This window comes from Maylandia zebra, linkage group LG3, assembly GCF_041146795.1.
Source record: "Maylandia zebra isolate NMK-2024a linkage group LG3, Mzebra_GT3a, whole genome shotgun sequence".
Lineage (NCBI taxonomy): Eukaryota > Metazoa > Chordata > Actinopteri > Cichliformes > Cichlidae > Maylandia > Maylandia zebra.
The window spans coordinates 63,576,560-63,591,361 of NC_135169.1; the positions used below are offsets into that span (position 1 = coordinate 63,576,560).

At 44.6% G+C, this 14,802-nt stretch overlaps 1 protein-coding gene across 2 annotated transcripts in view; it reads right to left on the bottom strand.

Annotated features, from left to right (window-relative positions):
* LOC143416630 (uncharacterized) overlaps positions 1 to 8,744 on the bottom strand; it is a 28,336-nt gene extending 19,592 nt beyond the window's left edge. Inside the window, exon 1 of one of the 2 annotated variants that reach the window (XM_076882069.1) lies at positions 8,687 to 8,744. The gene's annotated coding sequence lies outside the window, so the exon portion shown is untranslated. Of the gene's footprint in view, positions 1 to 267; positions 830 to 8,686 lie in introns of those variants that run through there. The other variant, XM_076882070.1, reaches the window with a different exon arrangement.
* Between the last annotated feature and the right edge of the window lie 6,058 nt (positions 8,745 to 14,802).

The following is a 14,802-nucleotide window of genomic DNA, read 5'->3' on the forward strand; positions in this document are numbered from 1 at the left end:
AGCACAGTTATTGATATAGCAGTAAAAGAGTCAGTTAGGTCAGACTAGAAAAACAAAACTGCAAAAATGCGTTAAAGATTAAATTTAGAAAAACCACATATAAAATTTCGCCCAACAACTGAAATTAGACTGGAGTGATCAGAACCATGTTATTACAATAGCATGTCTGCAACACTAGAACTCAATGCAAGATTAGTTTTAAGTCGTTTTGTTATACTGAGCCGAAGACCAGCACCAACGGTTGTAGTCGGCCAAGCTATCACTTACATGTGCTACAGTCAGTCTCAGCAGAGGGAAAGGGGAATGAAAAGCCAGCAGAAATGTTCATGTCCAGGCTCTCCACAGAAGAATTAATCCTTAGAAGACGAAACCAACAACAAATAACAAATCCACGGAGTCCATTCGCGTCGCGGAGTCAGCTTCTCTCTTTTTCTTTCTCCCAAGCGGAGCAGCGGCACACCACGGTATCCAGAAATTAGTCGGGTCCCACCTGAGCTGAGGCTGCGGCCATGGCTGGAGAAAACGTCCGAGCGTCCGCAAAACTGGGGGGATTTCCGAGACAGTTCACGTGCTAGAAGAGAAGAATCCTCGGCGGGATGCAAAAATCGTCTGAAGTCCAAGGGGAAAAAGTTCGGGCGCCAGTTGTAACGTGCAGTGGAGATGAAGCCAGCCGCGGAGGTGTGCAGGTGGATAGTGAATGAGCAACAGCTTCTGACTTTCCAAAAAGTACTCATTTATTTACAATATCAAAAATAAAAGTGCTACCTCTACCACACATTACTAAAGAGCACACTAGTCCGCGTACACACGGGAGCATCCATTACAGGAGGAGTGCAAAGAAGAACAAAAAGGGGGTGACACCAGTCGTGAGACAGGAGGCGCCGCCATGTGGTGATACACTGCATTACAATAGCAACTATTACAATATAAATATTGTTCTGAGAGGCTTTTTGTTGGTTGAGTCTGAAATTGATTGTATGTACAATTCATATCCTTATAAAAAGGCAGAAATATGGTGTTTTATTAATAAACTTACATTTGTGGATATAAAATAGCTAAAAGTATTAACAAATATTTTATAAAAAAACATTTATCATTCTTCCTGGGGAACTTAAAGAAACAGAATAAAACATTTTCCCATCGTAAAGAAAACTCCCTTAAAATATGGACAATAACAAAACTGTTAAATTCTTCCAGAATCTCCGTGTAGAGGAACCAAAAGAGATGTGCCACAGTTTCTGGATGATCCCCACAGAAAGTTCAATTAGTATTTATGTCTCTTTTAAATGTTACCATATAGTGACTGGCTGGGTAACATTTATGAAGAATTTTATATGAGATTTCTTTCACCTTGTTCACAATTAGATATTTATGGGATCATCCAGACTGTCTTCCAGGTGATATCTGGAACATGTCGGTTCCAGTAAGATATTCTATATATGGGAGAGACATGATATCTTCTTGGAATAAACTACGTATTCTCTTATTGCTGTTACCAAGTTCCTGTGAAAAGCAGATTTTTCCCACTGCTGACTCAGCTGGATCAGGGAGAGTGACTGAGGCAGATATTGAGCTGTCAGTGTTTTTATATAACATTAAAGTCCCTGAGGGTATGGCACCAAGCACCATTGAGAATTCCCCAACACTGTTTGACAAGTTTGACGAGCATCTTGACTTTTGGTCTTTGTCGCCTTGAGGCGACTTTTGTTGTGATTTGGCGCTATATAAATAAAATTGAATTGAATTGAATTGAATTGATATTAACAGTCCTGGGCATGTGACTTCTTGTTTAACAGAAATGTTACAGAGAGCATTTGCAGTGCAGCCTTTAATTGCTAGTAATTCACATTTTTTTAGATTTCGACATAAAGCAGATGCCTCAGAGAAATCACTAATAACACTAAGGGCTGGACGGATTTGATTTGCATTCTTCAAGAAGAGTGTGGTGTCATCAGCTAGCTGGCTGATGATGAGCTCCTTATCAGCTGTGCTGATTCCTTGTATAACAGGTCAAATCTCGGGGTGGAGTCTTAATCATTTTAATTGAGCTATTGCCATTCGTGTACAAGGTTTTGATAGCTTTACAGAAAAATGCCAAATTTTTCCAAAGAGTGGAAAATAAATTGATGTTCAATTGTATCAAAAGCCTTTTAAAAATCCAGGAAGAGAATGAAGCTATAGTCAGATACCAAATCAGAGTAATCAAGTAGATCTAAAACCAGTCTCATGTTCTTAGAAAGGTGTCTGTTTCTCATAAAGCCTGATTGTGTCTCATCGATAATTGTGTCAAAGAACTCTTTCATTCTGTTAGCAAGTACTAAAGCCATAATCTCATAGTCATCATTGAGCAGACAGATGGGTCTCCAATTATCAATAAGAAGTAAGTCTTTGTTTGGCTTTGGAATAAGTGTTATGAGACCCTGAGTAAGAGTAGGAGGGAGGATGTTATTCTCTACACTTCCTATGAAAAGCTGCAGTAAGAACGGAGCCAGGAGATTAGAAAATGATTCATAAAACTCTGCAGTTAAACCATCTGTGCCGGGAGATTTGTTGGCCTTAAGTGCAGAAATAGGATTACAAACGTCCTCCACAGTCAGAGGGCTGTCACAGTGACTTCTATCTTCCACAACAATAGTTTTTAGGTTTTTAATATTATTGAAAAACAGCATTGAGACATATATATATATATATACACAAGAAGGCATCGGTGGGCAAGAGACGAAAACAGGGCATTGTTGGAATGCTACTACGCAAGTAACCCTGGCGGAAGGGGCTACATGAATAGGATGAGGGACCTATGGATTCTTCGATACCCAACATCCACAATGACGGCGAAACAACTAGTAGCTCAGTGTTCCAACATTCGAAAGAAGGGACTGCTCTCACAGCTAGAGATTGACGAGGTACAACACAAATGCTACGGCAAGGAGGAGTCAGGACGCCAGGTCAGGGGGGCGATTTCATCACCCCCACCCGAGATTGGGTACGTAGCCCCAAGTGCGATAGGAGAAGGATCGTTGAGTGCGAGAGGAACTGACCTGAAAAATAGGATAGCTTGAAACCTGGATCCCCCGTAGCCGGTTACCAAGATTACGTGAAGTACCCTCAGAAGGTCTGCTAGATGATGTTAATGCAGCACTACGGGCAATACCTACAACCACGATTATCGACACTAACAAGCTCATCTACAATACGGCAACAGTGATCAGTGAGATGCTTGGCTACAAGTTGAACAGCGACAAGGGGCAGTACCCTCCATGGAGAAGGAGGCTAGAGGGCAAGATCAAAGTAGCACGGAGGGAGGTTAGCCAACTAACGGAGTTGCAGAAAGGTGCGACAAATAAGGTGCCTAAGAAATACAGCAAGCTGTCCATACCTGAGGCCTTGGAAACTGCCAAGCAAAGACTCACAGCCTTGGCCAGCCGCTTGAGGAGGTACACCAGAGAGATAGAAGGCAGGAGAATAAACCAGCTGTTCTCCACAGAACCAGCAAAGGTGTACTCTCAGTGGCAAGGGAACAATAAGAGAACAGCACCACCAAGGCTGGAGACGGAGCAATACTGGAAGAGCATATGGGAGAAGGATGCAACCCATAACGGCAATGCTCAGTGGCTAGAGGATCTGAGGGCAAACCACAGCGACCTCCCTGAACAGGGTCCAGTAACCATCACAGTGGCAGATATCCAAGAAAGGGTCTCCAGTATGAAGAGTTGGACAGCACCAGGGCCCGACATGGTTCACGCCTACTGGCTGAAGAAGCTGACTGCACTCCACGAGCGTCTGGCAGCACAAATGAACCAGCTGCTAGTTAACGAGAGACACCCGGAATGGCTAACTGAAGGCCGGACGGTCCTGATCCCCAAGGACCCCAAGAAGGGACCGGTCCCCTCCAACTACCGACCAATAACCTGCCTCAGTACTACATGGAAGCTCCTGTCAGGCATCATATCGGCTAAGATGAACAGGCACATGGGTCAATACATGAGCGGGACACAGAAAGGAATTGGCAAGAATACCAGAGGCGCAAAACACCAGCTACTGGTAGACAGAACAATCAGCCGAGACTGCAAGACCAGACTGACCAACCTGTGCACTGCCTGGATTGATTACAAGAAGGCCTATGACTCAATGCCCCACAGCTGGATACTGGAATGCCTAGAATTGTACAAGATCAATGGGACCCTAAGAGCCTTCATCAGGAACTCAATGGGGATGTGGCGTACAACACTAGAGGCCAACTCCAAGCCCATAGCACAAGTCACCATCAAGTGCGGGATCTACCAAGGAGATGCTCTGTCCCCACTGCTGTTCTGCATAGGCCTGAACCCCCTCAGTGAGATCATTAACAAGACTGGCTACGGATACCGACTACGGAACGGAGCAGTTGTCAGCCACCTCCTGTACATGGATGACATCAAGCTGTATGCCAAGAGTGAACGAGACATCGATTCACTGATCCACACTACCAGGCTATACAGCAATGACATTGGAATGTCGTTCGGACTGGAGAAGTGTAGTCGGATGGTAACAAAGAGAGGGAAGGTAGTCAGAACTGAGGGGATTGAACTACCAGAAGGCAACATTGCAGACATAGAGGACAGTTACAAGTACTTGGGGATCCCACAGGCGAATGGGAACCATGAAGAGGCCGCTAGAAAAGCTGCAACCACCAAGTACCTGCAGAGGGTCAGGCAAGTCCTGAGGAGTCAGCTGAATGGTAAGAACAAGATCCGGGCCATCAACACGTACGCCCTGCCCGTGATCAGGTACCCTGCTGGGGTAATAGGCTGGCCAAAGGAGGAGATAGAAGCCACTGACATAAAGACAAGAAAGCTCCTTACCATGCATGGAGGGTTTCACCCCAAATCCAGCACCCTGAGGCTGTACGCTAAGCGGAAGGAAGGGGGCCGGGGACTGGTGAGTGTCAGCACCACAGTCCAGGATGAGACAAGGAACATCCAAGAATACATTGGGAAGATGGCCCCAACTGACCGAGTGCTCAGTGAATACCTCAGGCAGCAGAAACCCAAGAAAGAGGAGGGAGACGAGGAACCATCATGGAAGGACAGGCCCCTGCACGGTATGTACCACCGGCAGATAGAGGAGGTGGCTGATATCCAGAAATCCTACCAGTGGCTGGACAAAGCTGGACTGAAAGACAGCACAGAAGCACTAATCATGGCAGCACAAGAACAAGCTCTGAGCACAAGATCCATAGAGGCTGGGGTCTATCACACCAGGCAAGACCCCAGGTGCAGGCTGTGTAAAGATGCCCCAGAGACAATCCAGCACATAACAGCAGGGTGCAAGATGCTAGCAGGCAAGGCATACATGGAACGCCATAACCAAGTGGCCGGCATAGTGTACAGGAACATCTGTGCCGAGTATAACCTGGAAGTCCCGAGGTCAAAATGGGAGATGCCCCCAAGGGTGGTGGAGAATGACCGAGCTAAGATCCTGTGGGACTTCCAGATACAGACGGACAAAATGGTGGTGGCTAACCAACCGGACATAGTGGTGGTAGACAAACAGAAGAAGACGGCCGTAGTGATCGATGTAGCGGTTCCGAATGACAGCAATATCAGGAAGAAGGAACACGAGAAGCTGGAGAAATACCAAGGGCTCAGAGAAGAGCTCGAGAGGATGTGGAGGGTGAAGGTAACGGTGGTCCCCGTGGTAATCGGAGCACTAGGTGCGGTGACTCCCAAGCTAGGCGAGTGGCTCCAGCAGATCCCGGGAACAACATCGGAGATCTCTGTCCAGAAGAGCGCAGTCCTGGGAACAGCTAAGATACTGCGCAGGACCCTCAAGCTCCCAGGCCTCTGGTAGAGGACCCGAGCTTGAAGGATAAACCGCCCGCAGGGGCGTGCTGGGTGTTTTTATATATTCTACTTTTCTAAATGATTGACTATTTCAATGGAGAACCTAAATGACACGGACCCGTGTTTGTTATTACATATCTCTATTTTGAATGTGACAAGTCTATCATTCCCTGTTATTCATAGGTATTAACATAGTTTTTGGCCTTTTTTCCTCTATAACAGTTAATTGACTCTTTACAGTGGCCTGCTATGGTTAATAATAACATGTTCAGTCATGAGTGAAATCAAAGCTTTTCTTCACTTTAGCATTTAACATTCCCAACAATATAATGTGATACCTTAATTAAAACACAGCTAATAAAACACAATTTTCTTAATGCAAACATCAGTGACTCAACATTAGCAACCAAAGGGTTCAGTCTGCAGCTCACACTCATGTGAAGCTACAGCCTCCCCCTTTAGTCTCTGTCATCCTTCTGCTCCTGCAACAACAAAACAAAGCAAGACAAAACCTCCACCCTTCTTCTACAGGCTGGGTGAATTGTTGTGGACATTCACTAATCCTAAAGTCGGCACCGTTTTTGTCTCAGTATCAAGTCAGTTAAACTTTTAGTCGTCAGTCCATCACAGTCCAGTCACATGCATACATCCACACACATTCATACCAGATATTGCTGATAATGGAGTCTCACGCGCAGCCTATTCGAGCCTCCATCACCAGCAAGATGACGTCATCATTTTAAAGGAAAACAGCTCCTTGTTTTTGGACTGGATTGACTCGCTGCAATCCTTTTAGGCTCAGGACTTCTCATGTGATCAATGTCACATATAAGTGAATTTCTCCCAAGCCCATTATAATCATGGAGAAAAACACTTTGCCACTGTTTCCAGTAAGAATATTTTATAGCGCTTTAAAGTTCAACCTCTCAGGTCTGGATTAAAGAGCTGATTTGTTAAATCGGGAACTCACAAAATACCAAAATATCACCAGCGGTGGATCACACCTCTCAGATGTTCTTATCTCAGTGCACTGTAACAAAAGCACAAACAAACGCAACCAATAAAATACTAATAAAGTAACAAATACTGGGGCCCATTGCAAACATGTCCAAGCATAAAACCATCTTTCTCTCTCTTAGAGAAAGAAAACGATCCAAACCTCACTGATAAAATCAACCTAGTGTCAAGCAAAACCCAAAAATCAACCAAAACTTCACCAGAAAGTTTTCCTCCCTCCCGGGACAATATTGTGCAGGAATACAGGTACCGTAACTCCTTTTGCACTGACAAAAACATGTTGGATTTACTTGATTCAATAGTGGACACTGGTTGCACACAAAGGTTTTGCTTTGGCAGAAACTTAAACAACTGAGTTAAATCAACACAACCTTTTCATATTCAGTAAACCTGCATGTTGTGTTCATAAAACACGATTGAAACATGTTCAGATGGAGTAAGTTGAGCTCCTGGAACATTTTAATCCTTCAATTGAAATTGAATGGGTCTACAACAACTACCATCCTCCTATCTCTATCCTGGTTGCAGCAGGGCTGGGAAATAACCCTGAAGTGATAGGTTACCAGGCAGGGTACACCCTGGACAGCTCACCAGTCTATCAGATAGAAACACACAGCCGTTTACATTCATGGATAATTTAGCCCAGGACCTTCTTACTGTGGAGCAACAGCACTAACCAGCATGCCAACAATGCAGGAAATACAGGAAAGCTATGATTTCCTGTATTTGAGGCAGAATTATTTTGTTCTTGCCCTTGACAGGTTAATCCACAATAAATAGCAACAGCATGCATGTGGTGTGTGTGTCGTTGTCTGCCTCTTATAACTCCAGTGATTTTCCTGTAGTTTGAAATCTTATGCGGTGTTGACACAATAATTTGTTGTAAACCAGGAAATTCCCAACTGTGGTAGAAAGCACAGCTTAGCCTGAGCAAATGTTCAAAGAAAAGTCGTCACGTCCTGATTTCTGCTTCACTGATAAATATTGTCACACTGGGGGTTTTGCAAATGATATCAGTGAGCACTGTGTGGCAGCTGGAGTCAGACAACTGAAGCTCCCACAATCAAGACCACAAACAGCTTTCAAAGGAGATTTGAAGCTTTTCTGGCAGCAAGCTTCATGATTTATGGGACTGGAACTGGAACAGAAACTACCTGATCACCAATGGTGAGCTGGCATGGAATTATTTTTATGACATTTTATCAAAGTTATAAATAAGCATGCCCATTAACACATAGTGAGTGAGCATGTTGTCTTCCCACGCAGTGAACAGCGGATGCTAATGTTTCTGTCACTTTTTACAGAGTCAAACTCAAAGTAAGGTCAGTGCTTCCACGCTTTAAACGCTGCACGCTCACACTCTCTCCACACTCGATAGATTATCCATTGTTCATCTGCACACAGCTGCGGTTTTAGTAACGCAGTAACGCAGCGTGCTTACGGGAAAGTAACAGTAATCTAATTACCTTTTTTGCAATAGTAATCCCTCACTTTACTTGTTTCTTGAAAAAAGTAATCGGATTACTGCCCATCTCTGGTTGGAGCTGTGCACTTGTGGGTTCCACCTTGTGTACACGTTTATCTTTGCTGTGTGTACTTGTACCTCTGAGTGGAAGCTGAACTCTTGAGTTCGAGTATCGAAGCATCAGCTGTGACGTTAAAGTCCAAACAGCTCGTTCATTTGACGTGCAAATGAACGAAGGTAACGCCGTTTTCATGTGGATGTGTCACTGAGACACTTTCCACATCCACAGCTCACAAAATGGGAAAACTATAGAAGTATAACAATGAAGAAGTTACTATGTTACGGGTCCCAAGGATGAAGACCTCGATGACAAATATGTTACCTGTAAAAGCAGGTGAAGAGCAGAGTAAGGAAGACACGATGCGTCTCTGCTTTCCTCCAGAACGTGTCTGAGTCTGATTTATTTCACACAAATAAATGCTATAAAACACTAAACATGAGCTTTCAATATACTGTTCAGCTGGTTCCTCATTCACATCAATTACATTTACTTATTTCACAACATCAGTGAAATATACTCTTTTTAACTGGTTCAGTTTCTCAAGTTCACACTTCTTTCCATAACAGCTACATCCTTTTATCATATCAATAAACACATCACATTGTCTTCTGCAGTGTCTTACTGGCTAAACAGTTCTATTCAATAACAGCATTGGTAAATACATTACATTTGTTCCCTCCAGTAATTTACTGGCAAAATCACTATTTAGTGCATCATGAAACACAGCTTGTCTAATCAACCCATGAATGCCTCTGTTAGCTACACAGAGTTGCTCAGAGTGCTTGTGTTACACTAGCTAATCTACTCAGTCACTTTAACAGAACTATTAACATTCACATCTCACAGAACTGATTTGATTGGAGCATTACAACACGTTTGCACAGAGCATAGGAGCGCACTGACTCTGCTTCACGAGCGCTCCACCTAACGAGCGGGCTCGCGGTGCGGTCGCGCGGGACACTCCTCTGGTTTTCTCCCGTGTTTACATATAAATAACTTTGGCGGACCGCCTTAACTCTCCCATTCACATTAACGTGGGTAACCATGGTGACAATAAACAACATTTTCGGTGCGAGCACCGTGTACCGACCTGTAAAAGCAGGTGAAGAGCAGAGTAAGGAAGACACGATGCGTCTCTGCTTTCCTCCAGAACGTGTCTGAGGAAGCAGCGGAAGGTGGGCTCCACTTACTGCTCCCCGAAACCCCGGAGCAAGCACCAAAGTTCCGCCCTCACTGCTTTCTAACATAAAATGAATCCCTGTTACATGGATTTTCTATCCTCTTAAAGAAACTGAAAATAAATACATATAGCAATGAAAAATGTCCCGTTACATGAGTGTTTTACACAAAATAATATTAATGTGGTCATTCCCTCACAGGGGTGCCACAACTACACTGCTGTTTTGACAGAGACACAGTGTGTTTATCGAACTTGGCTGAAGCCAAAGTTCTCCAGACAAATTCAGTCTGTTTCTGCCAAGTGTGAACTCACTGGATGAGCGCCAGATACACAGAATCAAAAAGGGATAAATTACTTTTCTTATGTCATGTTCCCGTCACAAACTGGCTCAAGGAGAGGGGAAGCAGGAGTCCACAGATGAAATGTTCCTATAAATAAAGTGGAATTTATTCAAACTTTACCAAAACTTCAACACATCAAATACAAGCAGCTCAGCAGGGAGTGGATGTGTGTTGCATGTGCCAGGTGGATGCAGAGAGAGGCCAGGGCCACGTTCAAACCTGAACACGCTGCACAGTGTTTTGTTCCATTTGTTAGGGATGAATGAAATGCTTCCTTGAAAGGATGTGTGCAGTCACCAGTGGGCGTGGAAGCATGTGCGCCCTCATTTGGTGGGTGTGCAAGAAAAGTCATCCTGTCACACAGCAATGCCTACATAAATCACACCACTCTGCTTAAAATAATAATGTTTAGTGAAGCAGGTGAAGCAAAGGGCTGCTTTTAATAGGCTGGGAGACCCAGGTGTGCTGCTTTAGCTGCTGAGCCTCTTATGACAGAACAGCGGAGAGTGGTAAGAAGGGAGGAGGGGGTCTGGCTGTGTTTGTGAACGATAGATGGTGTAACTCTGGGCATTTCTCTATCAAAGAGACGCTATGCTGTAAGGACATTGAGCTGCTAGCGGTTAGCATGAGACCGTACTATCTACCACGAGAGTTTACACACGTGATTATGATAGCTGTGTATGTCCCGCCCTCTGCTAACGCTGCAGCAGCCTGTGAGGTCCTGCACACTGTAACCAGCAGACTCCAAACACAGCACCCTCAGGCCCTTTTCCTGATCTCTGGGGACTTTAAAGATGATGTAACCATTTAATTATGGTTACATAATTAATTATGTAATTAATTATGCAAAATGCAAAACGCTCAGCTGTGTCTCCAATCAAAGCTCTGTAACTTCAGAGGTGATGTTCATATGTTGACTAATGGTTTTCTTTCATTTTTGATGTACTGCAGAATATTTGTATAAAATCCAGGCCAGGAAAATCTCCTTCATGTGTTTCTGTGTTTTGTCTTCAGCTACGTTGACACAAAGGCCTCTGCTGTGACGCTCACACCTTTGATAAAGTCTGGAGAGTGTCAGCTTCCTGTTTATAGATACAAAAATATGTAATGTTGTGAACTCTGGCCGCAGCGGCGCAAGAAAAAGGAGAATTACGGGAAGCACTCACAACAGGTAAAATCAAAATAACAAAGTAAAGTACGATAAAATAAAAACCAACAAAAGAACAACACAATATACTTCCCCGTACTGTTACTGCTAACCTCTGTTAACCTAGTAACTCTTACCTTCTAACTGACAGCTGGTCAATAAACGAGCTCCATAAACGCTCCATATTCACCTTTACATGGAATATAAAGGGAAAAGAAGAAACACAGTGCTGTGTCAGCGTTAGACATATAGATATATCCTTGCTTTTAATACATTTGAAGGTGGGTGGGAGAGGTGCTTCTCCGCGTAGTCTACGGTCTCTTTGGGATCGGTAAAGCTTTTCCTCACATCACCATGGGTCACTAACAGCTTTGCAGGGTATAGCAGTCTGTACCTGACGCCGGTCATCCCACGTAGTCTTCCTCTCATATTTGCAAATGCGGCTCTGCGTTTCCAACAGAGGGAGGGAAATCTGGGAGGATGTTTATTTTAAAAACCCTTATACATCAGGTTCTTGTTCTCTGCAGCTTTCAGCAGAATTTCCTCACCAATGTGGTAGTAGTGCAATCTCAAGATGATGGGCCGAGGAAGATGACTTTGTTTGGGACGCTGGCGATTCACTCTATGTGCTCGATCGATGAGTGGCTTCTCCTCGAGAGATAGCGCATCCGCCAACAGGTGTGAACCAACTCAGTCATCTTGGGTCCCTCTGTGCCTTCTGGTATTCCTGCAGTTCTTAAATTATTCCTCCTGGAGTGCCTCAAGAGCTCCACATCTCTCATCTAACTTCTTTACCTCCGCAGACAAACGCTCCACAGTGGCCTGGAGAGTGGCGATGGTGTCAGAGTGGTTCGAGGCACAGTCCTGCAGTTCAGTCAAAGTGTTATCATGCCTGGCCACGTCGCTTTTTATGTCCGAAATTGAGGGCTGGATGCTCTGGTTCAAGGATGATATCTCGCCTCCTATGGTGGTAGAAATCTCTAATATGCAAGTGTCCAGTGCTAGTTAGTTAGTTCTAGTTCTAGTGGTTAGTGGGGCTTTATTTGATGATTCTAGTGTGTGTTACATTGTTGAGTCGCAGAGCTGCACAGTGTTACAGTTTCTGTAGAGTCTGGTATAAGGAACTCAGATCCCTCTGTGAATAATGTTCACTGAAACTGATCTGTAGTTAATGAACTAGTCAGGATTTACACTAGAGAATGTTTCTGCCATTACATGGCCTGTATTTGTAGAGCGCTTTACTCGTCCCTAAGGACCCCAAAGTGCTTTACACATCCAGTCATCCACCCATTCACACACTGGTGATGGCAAGCTTGTAGCCACAGCCACCCTGGGGCGCACCGACAGAGGCGAGGCTGCCGGACACTGGCGCCACTGGGCCCTCTGACCACCACCAGTAGGGAACGGGTGAAGTGTCTCACCTAAGGACACAACGACCGAGACTGTCCAAGCCGGGGCTCGAACCGGCAACCTTCTGATTACAAGACGAGCTGCCAACTCTTGAGCCACGATCGCCCCACATATTGTTGTCTTTTGTTGCAGACACCAAGTGTTGAGATCCTGTCTCAACCTCCTACATTCTTCCAGCAGGTTACACATTATTTTTTGTATTTGGAATCAAATATATGTGTCAGTTGGGCCTAGTGCAGGGGTCAGCACCCTTTAACACCCAAAGAGCCTTTTGGACCCGGTTTCCACGCAAAGGGTCAGGGTTCGGGAAAACACTGGGAGCCGCAAATACTTTGTGACATCTAAAATGAAGATAACACTGTGTATATTGTTTTTACCTTTATGCTTTGTGTGAACAACTACAGTGTGTTGCTTATGAAATCCATGAAGTGCTACAGAGAAAATTACATTTGATTTATGTAATGAACACATTTTGAGCTCTTAAAGAAATATAACAAAGGAAAGCTGAACTACAATGATCCATGTAGCAAACACAAACTGTTATATCGCCTTTGGGCTTTTGGAGACTTGACCTGACTTTTAAAAAAAGCGCGTTCATGCAAACATCGTCGGGTCTGCCGTGATATGTTTACAACGGGACTTCTGCTCCTGAACCTCTGCGCACAGCGTCTGCAGGTAAGGTAACTTTATTTATACCCAAAGGCAAGGTAAATTTGCTTTACAGACAAATGACAACATTTGACATCCCTTTAAAAACACACATACCTAGTAAATATATAAAGCTCACTGTGACACATACTTTAATATTTCGAATCAAAAACAGTTCTTATTTAATTCAGTGACAGCAACGGGGACAAAGCTGTTTTTATAACGCTTTGTCCTGCATCTCGGAAATAGAAACCTCCGTCCTGAGGGAAGAAGCTGAAATTCACCCCTTAGAGGATGGGAACCATTTTTAAGGATTGATAAAGCCATCCTCTGTACCTGCTCAGAGTACAGGGAGGCTAAACAAGACTGTGGCTCACCTATCAGACGACTGGACCATCTCACTATCTGATTCAGAGAGTTTTTCTCTGTGACAGAGGTCTGACCGAACCATGCCACCAAACAAAAGGATAAAACAGACTCAATAAAAGAACGATAAAACAAAGATAACATTTTTTGGTCAATGTGGAAATGAACAAGTTTCCTAAGGCAATAAAGGTGCTGGTGACCCTTTTTACAAACTGATTTGCAATTTTGATCAAAGTTCAGTTTTTCATTTAAGATAAGATAAGATAAGATAGAACTTTATTAATCCCTCGGGTGGGTTCCTCTGGGAAATTCGACTTCCAAAAAAAGCACAGCAACGACCAAAGTTACAGTTACAGAACTGTTATATATATATACACACACACACACACACACACACACACACACACACACACACACACACATATAAATACAGAGACAAATATAAATAAAATATACAAAGGGGATAAATAGAATAAATAGGAATAAAAAATAAAAATACAAGTGAATTGCACATTTCAAGTATTGAGTCTATTGCACTGTTGACTATTTACAAAAAGTATTGCACAAGGTATTGTACAGTGAGGTGCAGAGGCACTACAGCTTAGTTGTTCCCCCCTCCTTTGTCCTCCTGTTTCCCGGGCAGGTGGACACAAAATGGCCCGACTGGCCACAACACAAACACAACCGTCCCTCAAACCGCCTCCGACGCTCCTCCAGCGTCAGCCGTGTACGACCCAACTGCATAGGCTCCTCAGCGGCGGACGCCGGAGGAGACCATGCGCGGGCCGGACCGGGAGGAGGAGGACGGAATACTGTGCGCACCGCGGCGCGCTCAGCACTTCCAGCACAGACCCGGCCACCCCTCTCCCTCTCACGCTCGCGAAGGCGATTATCGATACGAATAGCCAGATTAACTAGAGCCTCGAAACTCTCCGGTTCGTCACGAGTGGCGAGCTCGTCCTTCATGCGATCGTCCAATCCAATGACGAAAGCCCCGCGCAACGCGTCCTCACCCCACCCCGTCTCCGCGGCTTTAACCCGGAAATCAATAGAAAACTCCGCCACCGACCGGCCCCCTTGGCGGAGCCCGTGCAGTTGCCGCGCGGCCTCATCCGAGCGCAGGGGGTGGTGAAAAACCGCCTTAAAATCCCGAACATACTGCTCATACGTGACAGTCTCCACGGGATGCAGAGCGAGATAAGACTCGGCCCAGTCCAAAGCACGATCACGAAGGGCACCGATAACATGAGAAATCTTAACAGCATCAGTGGAAAACGCTTGGGGATAACGCTGAAAAAGCAGAGAAAACTGAATCAAAAAGCCCCCGCAACGGCCCAACTCTCCC